General features: G+C 42.5%; 1 long non-coding RNA gene across 1 annotated transcript in view; it reads left to right on the forward strand.

The window, feature by feature from the left end:
• The window catches only part of LOC122561561 (uncharacterized), a 44,846-nt gene extending 38,244 nt beyond the window's left edge, over positions 1–6,602 (forward strand). The window contains exon 5 of the long non-coding RNA XR_015761192.1: positions 6,337–6,602. This is a non-coding gene — a long non-coding RNA (uncharacterized LOC122561561). The remainder of the gene's footprint in view (positions 1–6,336) is intronic.
• The last annotated feature ends 5,793 nt before the right edge of the window (positions 6,603–12,395 follow it).

Genomic DNA, 12,395 nt, shown 5'->3' on the forward strand with positions numbered 1-12,395 from the left:
CCCATTCTGTGTTTTCTGTTTTAAGAACAGCTAGCTATTCAATCTTCTACGTGTTCTCTGACTACACATACTCTTACTGCATCATAAGTCTGCAATTCAAAACCTCAACAAAAGCCTTTTGAAATCTTAGTACTGGTTATTCCCATTACTTAATGAGATTGTGGCTGATTGGCATCCTAACTGCATTGATCTAGCTTTTCCTTAAATCCTTTTATCTTTGGTTAACAAAGAGCTATCAATCTCAGATTTAAAGTTAATAATTGATCTAGCATCAGACAGTCATAGAATCGTACAGCATGGAAACTGACCTGTTGGTCCAATCAGTCCAGACCAAACATAATCTTAAACTAAACTAGTCCCACCTGCGCTTAGCCCATATCCCTCCAAACCTTTCCTATTTACATAGTTATAGAAATGTCTTTTAAACATTGTAATTGTACCCATATCCACCAATTCCACACACAAACCATCCCCTGTGTAAAAAAATTGCCACTCATGTCTTTTTAAAATCTCTCTCCTCTCACTTTAAAAATGTGCCCTAGTCTTGAAATACTTGAGGATAGACAAGTCCCCCGGGCCTGACGGGATATATCCTAGGATTATGTGGGAAGCAAGAGAGGAAATTGCAGTACCGTTGGCAATGATCTTTTTGTCTTCACTGTCAACGGGGGTGGTACCAGGGGACTGGAGAGTGGCGAATGTTGTGCCCTGTTCAAAAAAGGGAATAGGGATAACCCCGGGAATTACAGGCCAGTTAGTCTTACTTCGGTGGTAGGCAAAGTAATGGAAAGGGTACTGAGGGATAGGATTTATGAGTATCTGGAAAGACACTGCTTGATTAGGGACAGCCAGCACGGATTTGTGAAGGGTAGGTCTTGCCTTACAAGTCTTATTGAATTCTTTGAGGAGGTGACCAAGCATGTGGATGAGGTTAGAGCAGTGGATGTAGTATACATGGATTTTAGTAAGGCATTTGATAAGGTTCCCCATGGTAGGCTTATGCGGAAAGTCAGGAGGCATGGGATAGAGGGAAATTTGGCCAATTGGATAGAAAACTGGCTAACCGGTCGAAGTCAGAGAGTGGTGGTGGACGGCAAATATTCAGCCTGGAGCCCAGTTACAAGGGGAGTTCTGCAGGGATCAGTTCTGGGTCCTCTGCTGTTTGTAATTTTTATTAATGACTTGGATGAGGGAGTCGAAGGGTGGGTCAGTAAATTTGCAGATGATACGAAGATTGGTGGAGTTGTGGATAGTGAGGAGGGCTGTTGTCAGCTGCAAAGAGACTTAGATATGATGCAGAGCTGGGCTGAGGAGTGGCAGATGGAGTTCAACCCTGCCAAGTGTGAGGTTGTCCATTTTGGAAAGACAAATAAGAATGAGGAATACAGGGTTAACGGTAGGGTTCTTAGTGAGGTGGAGGAACAGAGGGATCTTGGGGTCTATGTTCATAGATCTTTGAAAGTTGCCACTCAGGTGGATAGAGCTTGTAAGAAGGCCTATGGTGTATTAGCGTTCATTAGCAGAGGGATTGAATTCAAGAGTCGTGAAGTGATGTTGCAACTGTACAGGACTTTGGTTAGGCCACATTTGGAGTACTGTGTGCAGTTCTGGTCGCCTCACTTTAGGAAAGATGTGGAAGCTATGGAGAGGGTGCAGAGAAGATTTACCAGGATGTTGCCTGGAATGGAGAATAGGTCGTACGAGGATAGGTTGAGAGTGCTAGGCCTTTTCTCGTTGGAACGGCGAAGGATGAGGGGTGACTTGATAGAGGTTTATAAGATGATCAGAGGAATAGATAGAGTAGACAGTCAGAAACTTTTTCCCCGGGTACAAGAGAGTGTTACAAGGGGACATAAATTTAAGGTGAAGGGTGGAAGGTATAGGGGAGATGTCAGGGGTGGGTTCTTTACCCAGAGAGTGGTGGGGGCATGGAATGCGCTGCCTGTGGGAGTGGTAGAGTCAGAATCTTTGGTGACCTTTAAGCGGCAATTGGATAGGTATATGGATGGGTGCTTAAGCTAGCACAAATGTTCGGCACAACATCGTGGGCCGAAGGGCCTGTTCTGTGCTGTATTGTTCTATGTTCTATGTTCTACTAGGGAATGTCAACAACCATGAACTGTATCTATATCCCTCATTATTTTATAAACTTCTATAAAGTCACCTCTCTACCTCCTATACTCCAGTGAAAAAAAATCCAGCTTATTCAGCAATTGCAGTTTTGTAGTTTGTAGAAAAGAGACAGAATTTCTATCATCATTTGCATGATGAATGGTATCCCAATTTCACCCTGAGAGATCCTACACATTTTTTAGAGTCTACCTCCTAATGCTAGATCCCCTGACGAGTGAAAATAATTTCTCTGTCTCAACCCCTACTTGTTCCTGAAAACTATGATCGAGTCTTCAAAATCCCAGGGTACTGTATTCAGTGCTAATTTGTGTCATGTTGGAGTACTGTGGTAGCACACTGGAAATCATGTTGTACTGTGGTAGACCTGCTTTCCCAGAGACTTTGTAAATGTTAAAAATGGTATCAGAGTGCACAAAGGCTCCAATTTACCTGTTGAATAGACCCAGGTTAACAGAAAACATGGGTCAAGTTTCTGTGCTTAAGAAGAACTGTTATTTATAACAATAAATAGGTCCTAAATAGAGAGGAGAAAGCGAGGATTGCAGATACTGGAGACGTCAGTCGAAATGTGTGGTGCTGAAAAAGCACAGCAGGTCAGGCAGCATCTGAGGAGCAGGAGAATCAATGTTTTGGGCATAAGCCTTTCATCAGGAATCCTTTTCCTGCTCCTCAGATACTGCCTGATCTGCTGTGCTTTTCCAACGCCACCCTTTTCGACTCTGACTTCTCCAGCACCTGCAGTCCTCACTTTCTCCTTGTTGCTGGAAACCTCACTGAGAAGCCTCTTCCAAGCATGCCCACCTTGAAGATGTTCTCATCCTCCCTCCACATGAGCCCTAACTAAAGGTAAACAGCTAGCATATAATTCCACTAGTTTAAACTCTAACCCCCTTCTAAAATCCTCTTCACTCATACACAGTCAGACCAAAATCACTGGTTTATAAAATACTGGAGAAATAAGTCAATCTTCAGGATCCAATGGAGTATTCCTTTTGTTTCGCAAGGAATCAAAGGACTCAATTTAACAATAAGTAGAATTTAACACAAACCATGCATATTTCCACATATTGATAATGGATTCCTGCACGTAAATGGATGGGAATTTGTTATCAATTGTTTTAATAGCTAAATCCAAACATGTTCTATTGAGCTACACAGGTGAAGAGGAATCAACTGTAGATGCATTACGTTTACTTCTTTCTGTTTGAATTGTACTTATAATGGAGGAAGCTCAGTGGCCGAATGATATAACCTTTGCTCTATATATAGAGATATATAGCATGGAAACAGACCCTTCGGTCCAACTTGTCCATGCTAACCAGATATCCTAAATTAATCTAGTCCAATTTGCCAGCACCTCATCCATAAATATCTAAACCCTTCCTATACATATACCCATCCAGATGCCTTTTAAATATTGTAATTGTACCAGCCTCCACCACTTCCTCCGGCAGCTCATTCCATGCAGGCATGAAAAAGTTGCCCCTTAGGTCCCTTTTAAATCTTTGCCCTCTCACCCCTAAATCTATGCCCTCTAGTTCTGGACTCCCCAACCCAAAGAAAAGACCTTGTCTATTTATCCTATCCATGCCCCTCATGATTTTATGAACCTCTATCAGATCACCCCTCAGCCTCCAGTGCTCCAAGGAAAACAGCCCCAGCCTATTCAGCCTCTCCCTATAGCTCAAACCTCCAACCCTGGCAACATCCTTGTAAATCTTTTGTGAACCCTTTCAAGTTTCACAACATTCATCCGATAGGAGGGAGACCAGAATTGGTCACAATATTTCAATGACCTGGACAGCTGCAACATGATTTCCCAACTCCTATACTCAATGTTCTGACCAATAAAGGAAAGCATACTAAATGCCTTCTTCACTCTCCTATCTACCTGAAACTCTTCTTTCAAGGAACTGTGAACTTGCACTCCAAGGTCTCTTTGTTCAGCAATATTCTCCAGGACCTTACCATTAAGTATATAAGTCCTGCCCTTATTTGCCTTTCCAAAATGCAGCACCTCACATTTATCTAAATTAAACTCTCCTTATGTAAAACTTGTGTGTTCTAGCTATGAAAGCAAAAATACATCCTTTAGCCATTTTAGTCAACAAACAGAAATGCAGAAAATAAAATGATGTAGTCTTTGTCATATGGAATGAATTGAATTGTCTGAAGACTGGTGTCTGTGATAGAGTCATAGAGGTATACAGCACAGAAACAGACCCCTCTGTCCAATCAGTTCATGCAAAACATAATCCCAAACTAATCTAGTCCCACCTGCCTGCTCCTTGTCCATATCCCTCCAAACCTTTCCTATTCATTGTACCTATCTAAGTGTCATCTAAACATTGTAACTGGGGTGAAATACCTCATCCTAGGGAAAAAAAAACACCTACTATTAACTCTATCTATACCTCTCTTGATTTTATAAACCTATATGAGGTCACCATAGGCTGTGATAGATCACTCATTCGGCACTTCTGGCTGAAGACTACTGCGAATGCTTCAGGCTTATTTTTTGTATTAATATTTTGGACTCCCTATCATTGATGATGGGGATATTTGTGAAGCCACCTCCTACAGAGAGTTGTTCAATTGTCCACCACCATGACTGGATGTGACAGGATGACACAGTTACTCCAGCTGCAATGAAATTGTGACATTTATATGTATGCATTTTGGTGTCATTTGCTGTGAATTTGGGTTCTGGGGTTCTCGCCCATCTCTAGTTGCTCTGGAGATGTTTCTCAAACCTTCTTAAACCTGCAATCTTTGGGAATGCAGAGAATCCAATAATACTGTTATGAAGGAAGTTTCAGTATTTTAACCCAGCAACAGTGCAGGAGCAGCGCTTTGGTTCTAAGTCAGAATGATGTGTGGCTTGGATAGAAACTCGAGGTCGTTGTTTTCCCATCATGGGGTGTTGGCTGTGTTTGGAATTGACAATTGGCTGTTGAGGGCAAAACTATAATGCTGATACTTCTAGTGTCATGGACAGATGCATCTGTGACAGGATGATGTTAAATAGGTTTTTCTCTCTTCTTGCTTCTCTTACCGCTTGCTATAAACCAGTCTAGCAGTTATTTCCTTTTGCCTCATCCAGGTAGATCAGTGACACTCCAGAGCCACTCTTGGTGATGGACATTGAAGTCACTTACACAGAGTACATCTTGTACCCTTGACACCCTCAGTGCTTCAGTGTCTTGTTGAAGATCTTTTGAAAACCCAAATATATTACATCTACTACATTACCTTTATCTTCCATTTCCATTCAGTCTTCAAAGAATTTGATGTATTTAATCAGGCTTGGTATTTGCTTTGAATGTGTGCTGATTACTCTTTATTGTATTTTCGGTTCCTAGACATTTTTCCATTCCCTCTTTATATAACAAGTCCATTATGTTTCCTGTTGATGCTAGGATCATTTTTCTTTTTGGGATACTGTTGCTACTGGCTGAAACAGCATTCATTGTCCATCTCTAGTTGCTTTGGAGATGCTTTTCAAACATTCTTAAACTCTTGCAATCTTTGGTATGCAGACAATCCCACAATCCTGTTATGAAGGGAGTTCCAGCATTTTAACCCAGCAACAGTGAAGGAACAGCGATATAGTTCCAAGTCAGGATGGTGTGTGGCTTAGATAGAAACTCGCAGGTTGTTGTTTTCCCAACATCTGCTGCTTTTGTCCCTCTTGATGGTAGAGTTTACGGGGTTTGGAATATGTTGTTGGAGGAGTCTTGGTGAGTTACTGCAGTGCATGATCTAAAGTCCCCTGGAATTGCTCTACATTCCTTTTTAAATATGGAAATTGTGTTAATCTTCTGGTACCAATCCCTTTATTAATGAATTATATGTATATGTATGTAATTGGAGTGTCTGTTGTCAATACAAAAAATAATGGCCACTCAGAGTCACATGTGCTTACTCAGTAGCACAGTCTGTTGACAGGATTTGAAGATGCAGATGGCAGAACTCACCTGATCCATGTTCTCTCCCTCACAAGCAACATTCAGATTTCCTGATATTAATTCACTTGTTCATTAGGTGTCTGCGGTAAAAATGTCTTCTTTTTTAATTCACTGGTGATATTTTACTATTGTATGACTGGTGACACAGCTCTGTCTTACACTCTTAGGCAAATTACTGGCTATCACTCATTCTCAAAAATGTTTTTAAATGTTAATTTCACCATTTGCCTTTCAGCACCTGACTACTGACAGTGGGAGTTAATGTTGAAGGACCAGCACTCTGAAAGCTCGTGCTTCCAAATAAACCTGTTGGACTATAACCTGGCGTTGTGTGACTTTTAATGGTGGGAGTTAGGTTATACCTCACAATGAGAGCTCTCAATGAAGTGAATTGTTACTCATGGTCTACAATGCTCCACCTAGTGGTAACAATGCCCAAAAATTCAGTTGTGCGTAATAGGGCCTATATTTCTTCAACTTCCTTTAATATGCAAACACATAGTCAATCTAATTGAGGGGCTTTCTTCTCTCCAAGCTTGATTAGTTTATCAATACTCCCCCCCTATCTATCTGAAATGTATTACTTTTGCTGATCCATTGTTGTGGTGGAAGGTGGAGGAGGCCCTGAGGATGGGAGCCCAACATCTTTCTGCCACCATGGTATATTGTCAACATTAGGAACCTTAAGGTGCAGCTGCCTGCTGTGCCATTAATTGAGTTACAATAACCCCATTTTTGAGGCCACTTCTGCCCCCAGATGTATTTTGTCACCATCAAGCCGGACAACCACTTTGCCGGCGTGACCTCCAAATAGAGTTATAGAGCTGTACAGCACAGAAACAGATCCTTCAGTCCAACTCGTCCATGGCGACCAGATATTCTAAATTAATCTAGTCCCATTTGCCAGCAGTTGACCCATATCCCTCTAAACCCTTCCTGTTCATAGACCCATCCAGATGCCTTTTAAATGTTGTAATGGTACCAGCCTCCACTGCTTCCTCTGTTAGAGACCAAACAAAACTGCAAATGCTGGATTCACAGGTAGACAAGCAGGAGGCTGGAAGAACACAGCAAGCCAGAAAGCATCAGGAGGATGCATCAGCCTCCTGCTTGTCTAACTTGGGGTCCACCATCTGCAGTTTTTTTGTTGTCTCTCACCAAGTCTGTACCATTGTGAAGACTCTTCAAAGGATGCCCACTTTGACAAAGTTCTCTGCCTCCAGACCTGAGGTAGTGTTACACCCGAAACGTTAACTTCTCCACTTCCTGATGCTGCCTGGCTTCTTCCAGCCTCCTGCTTGTCCACCACATCCTCTGGCAGCTCATTCCAAGCAACACCCTCTCCATGAAAACATTGCCCCTTAAGTCCCTTCTAAATATTTCCCCTCTCACCCATAAATTATGCCTTCTAGTTCTGGATTCTCCTACCCCAGGGAAAATACCTTGTCTGTTTATCCTATCCATGCTCCTCATGATTTTATATATCTCTACAAGGTCACCCCTCAGCCTCTGACGCTCCAGGAAATACAGTCCCAGCCAATTCAGCCTCTCCATGTAGCTCAAATCCTCCAATCCTGGCAACATCCTTGTAAATCTTTCCTGAACCTGTTCAAGTTTCACAATATCCTTCCTATAGGACAAAGACACTCCAAGGTCTCTTTGTTCAGCAACACTCCCTAGGACCTTACCATTAAGTGTATAAGTCCTGCGAAGATTTGCTTTCCCAAAATTCAGCACCTCACATTTATCTGAATTAAACTCCATCTGCCACTTCTCAGCCCATTGGCCCATCTGGTCCAGATCCTGTTGTAATCTGAGGTAACCCGCTTCACTGTCCACGACACCTCCAATTTTGGTGTCATCTGCAAACTTACTAAATGTACCTCTTATGCTCGCATCCAAATCATTTATGTAAATGACAAAAAGTAGAGGACCCAGCACTGATCTTTGTGGCACTCCACTGGTCACAGGCCTCCAGTCTGAAAAACAACCCTCCACCACCACCCTCTATCTTCTACCTTTGAGCCAATTCTGTATCCAAATGGCTAGTTCTCTCTGTATTCCATGAGATCTAACCTTGCTAATCAGTATCCCATGAGGAACCTTGTCAAATGCCTTACTGAAGTCCATATAGATCACATTTACTGCTCTGCCCTCATCTTTGTTACTTCTTCAAAAAACTCAATCAAGTTTGTGAGACATGATTTCCCACGCACAAAGCCATGCTGATTGTCCCTAATCAGTCCTTGCCTTTCCAAATACATGTACATCCTGTCTCTCAGGATTTCCTCCAACAACTTGCCCACCACTGAGGTCAGGCTCACTGGTCTATAGTTCCCTGGCTTGTCTTTACCACCCTTCTTAAACAGTTGCACCACGTTTGCCAACCTCCAGTCTTCCGGCACCTCACCTGTGACTATCGATGATACAAATATCTCAGCAAGAGGCCCAGCAATCACTTCTCTAGCTTCCCAAAGAGTTCTCAGGTACACCTGATCAGGTCCTGGGGATTTATCCACCGTTAACCATTTCAAGACATCCCGCACTTCCTCCTCTATAATCTGGACATTTTGCAAGATGTCACCATCTATTTCCCTACAGTCTATATCTTCTATATCCTTCAATGGAAGTGAGAAGATTTGTAGCTCGGGAGCTCGTTGTTGTGGTTCTGTTCGCTGAGCTGGGAATGTGTGTTGCAGACGTTTCGTCCCCTGTCTGGGTGACATCCTCAGTGCTTGAGAGCCTCCTGTGAAGCGCTTCTGTGATGTTTCCTCCGGCATTTGTAGTGGTTTGAATCTGCCGCTTCCGGTTGTCAGTTCCAGCTGTCTGCTGCAGTGGCCGGTATATTGGGTCCAAGTCGATGTGCTTATTGATTGAATCTGTGGATGAGTGCCATGCCTCTAGGAATTCCCTGGCTGTTCTCTGTTTGGCTTGTCCTATAATAGTAGTGTTGTGCCAGTCGAATTCATGTTGCTTGTCATCTGCGTGTGTGGCTACTAAGGATCCCATGCAAGGACTGCACAAAACACTACATAGGACAAACAGGAAGACAGCTAATGATCCACATCCATGAACACCAACTAGCCACAAAACGACACGACAAGCTATCCTTAGTAGCCACACACACAGATGACAAGCGACATGAATTCGACTGGGACAACACTACTATTATAGGACAAGCCAAACAGAGAACAGCCAGGGAATTCCTAGAGGCATGGCGCTCATCCACAGATTCAATCAATAAGCACATCGACCTGAACCCAATATAACTTGTCAGTTTCTCTGACACACCTAAGTGTTTGAGTAATTCCCTTACAATTTCAGCTTTACTTTTGTCCTTCATTAAACCCAAATCTAATTTCTTTGCTAATTCTAAAAGTATGGCCTTTTTCTTTCCTTCTAAACTTTCTTGGCAATTTTGAGAATCATCTTCAAATCCCAGAACCTCTTTAGCAATTTTAAGGGCCATTTCTCTCATCAATCTTCTTTGTTACTTTTTCAAAAATCTCAATCACATTTGTGAGACATGATTTCCCACACACTAGGCCATGTTGACTATCCCTAATTTGCCTTTCCAAATACATGTACATCCTGTCCCTCAGGATTCCCTCCAACAACTTGCCCACCACCAATGTCAGGCTCACTAGTCTATAGTTCCCTGGCTTGTCGTTACTACCCTTCTTAAATAGTGGCATCACATTAGCCAACTTCCAGTCTTCCAGCACCTCATCTGTGACTATCAATGATTTAAATATCTCAGCAATGGGCCCAGCACTCAGTTCCCTAGCTTCCCACAGAGTTCTAGGGTACGCCTGATCAGGTCCTGGAGATTTATCCACCTTTATACATTCAAGACATCCAGCACCTGTAATATGGACATTTTTAAAGATGTCACCATCTATTTTCTCACATGCTATATCTTCCATGTCCTTCTCCACAGGAAACACTGATGCAAAATACTCATTCAGTATCTCCCCCCATCCAATCTCTTGTTTTACAAATTGTGGCAGACTCCCAGCGGTTTCTGGGAGGGCCCCCTCTGTAAAGGTCACTTTGTGACCTCTGAATGGGTTACCTGAAGACAATAGTCCTTCCATCCAACTGTGAGGAGAAAGTGAGGTCTGCAGATGCTGGAGATCAGAGCTGAAAATGTGTTGCTGGAAAAGCGCAGCAGGTCAGGCAGCATCCAGGGAACAGGAGAATCGACGTTTCGGGCATAAGCCCTTCTTCAGGAATCCAACGTGGCCAATAGTCAACACTGCGGTGATGGCACTGTCAGATCACCATGACATTGCCCCCAATTTTGATAGCCAGTATTGCTACCTGGTCCTGACCTCCTCCCCGAAATGTACCTATTGCTAGAGAGTACCACATCATTAGGGCATTCTCATCCTGGAGCTGCAGTCCCAGCAGCAGACATTGCCAGCATTGACACAGCCAGGGTAGCTCAGCTGCCAGGCCACGCCTTCCCCTCAATTCAACAATGACCCCAGTGGTAGTAGCTGGCCGATTGACAACTGCAGGTATTTCACATCCCAGAATCCAGCCCCCTGCCAAAGGGAGTTCAGTTATCTATAACATTACTGTGAGTTTATGTTCTGAAATCCTTAGTGATATCAGCCTTATCCAAATCCTTCTTTTGTTATTTATGTATCTCTAAATTTTTTACTACATTTTATATTTTGTAACAATTTAATGTTATTTCTGTCAATATTTTAAATAATTTACTCCTAACATTTTTGATTTCCTTTGATCTTCCTTTCTTGTGTTGTCTACGTACTTAGCATGTGACTGTTCCTTAAGTGTAAAGTCATCGAGTTATGGACATATACAGCATGGAAACAGACTCTTGGTCCAAACCATCCATGCCGACCAGATATCCCAACCCAATCTTGTCCCACCTGCCAGCACCTGGCCCATATCCCTCCACACCCTTCCTATTCATATACCCATCCAAATGCTTTTTAAATGTTGTAATTGTACCAGCCTCCACCAATTCCTCTGGCAGCTCATTCCATACACGTACCACCCTCTGCATGAAAAAGTTGCCCCATTAGGTCTCTTTGATATATTTCCCTTCTCACCCTAGACCTATGCCCTCTAGTTCTGGACTCCCCCACCTCAGGAAAAAGACTTTGTCTATTTATCCTATCCATGCCCCCCCATGATCTTATTAACCTCTATAAGGTCACCCCTCAGCCTCTGACCTTCCAAGGAAAACAGCCCCAGCCTATTAAACCTCTCCCTAAAGCTCAAATCCTCCAATCCCGGCAATATCCTTGTAAATTTTTTCTGAACCCTTTCAAGTTTCATAACTTCCTTCCGAGTACTCAAATTCTGACCAATAAAGAAAAGCACACCAAAAGCCTTCTTCACTATCCTATCCACCTGTGACTCCACTTTCAAGGAGCTATGATCCTGCACTCCAAGGTCTCTTTGTTCAGCAACACTCCCTAGGACCTTACCATTAAGTGTATAAGTCCTGCTAAGATTTGCTTTCCCAAAATGCAGAACCTCACATTTATCTAAATTAAACTCCATCTGACACCCCTCAGCCCATTGGCCCATCTGATCAAGTTCCCGTTGTAATCTGAGATAACCTTCTTTGCTGTCCACTACACCTCTAATTTTGGTGTCCAAAGTTAAAAATCACACAGGTTATAGTCCAACAGGTTTAATTGTAAGCACACTAGCTTTTGGAGCGCCAGACAATACGTTGAAGGTTTTAGCCCCATGTGTTCTCTGTCTGTGCCATGATGTTTAGATTGATTCTAATATAAAAAGTGAGATAACAGAATTGTACATGGATTCATGCAGTTTTTGAGAAAAGTACAATGTAACTCTGAAAGTACAAATTCACCCGACAAACGTATATGCATATGTATATATGTGGGTCTTTGTGACACATACACACGCACACATATACATATACGTATACATATACGTTTGTGGGGTGAATTTGTACTTGCAGAGTTACATTGTACTTTGCTCAAAAACTGCATGAATCCATGTAAAACTCTGTTATCTCGCTATTCTATGATTCTATTCTATAACTCTAGAAAATTCTGAAGATTCACTACCATCCTGAGTGAGGAGATTTACCCTCCTTTCAGTGTAATATAGCCTATCCATTAGTCTAAAGACTGTGCCCCCTGGTTTTGGATTTGCTAGCCAGAAGAAACATCCTGTTTGTATCCACTCTGTCACACCCTGGAAGAATTTTGTAAGTTTCAATGAGATCACCTCTTATTGTTCAAAACTATGGGAATACAGAGCCAGTTTCCTCAATCTTTC

The sequence above is a fragment of the Chiloscyllium plagiosum genome, unplaced genomic scaffold, assembly GCF_037043375.1.
Source record: "Chiloscyllium plagiosum isolate Xiang-an unplaced genomic scaffold, Cpla_swu_hap1 HiC_scaffold_23, whole genome shotgun sequence".
NCBI classification, from domain to species: domain Eukaryota; kingdom Metazoa; phylum Chordata; class Chondrichthyes; order Orectolobiformes; family Hemiscylliidae; genus Chiloscyllium; species Chiloscyllium plagiosum.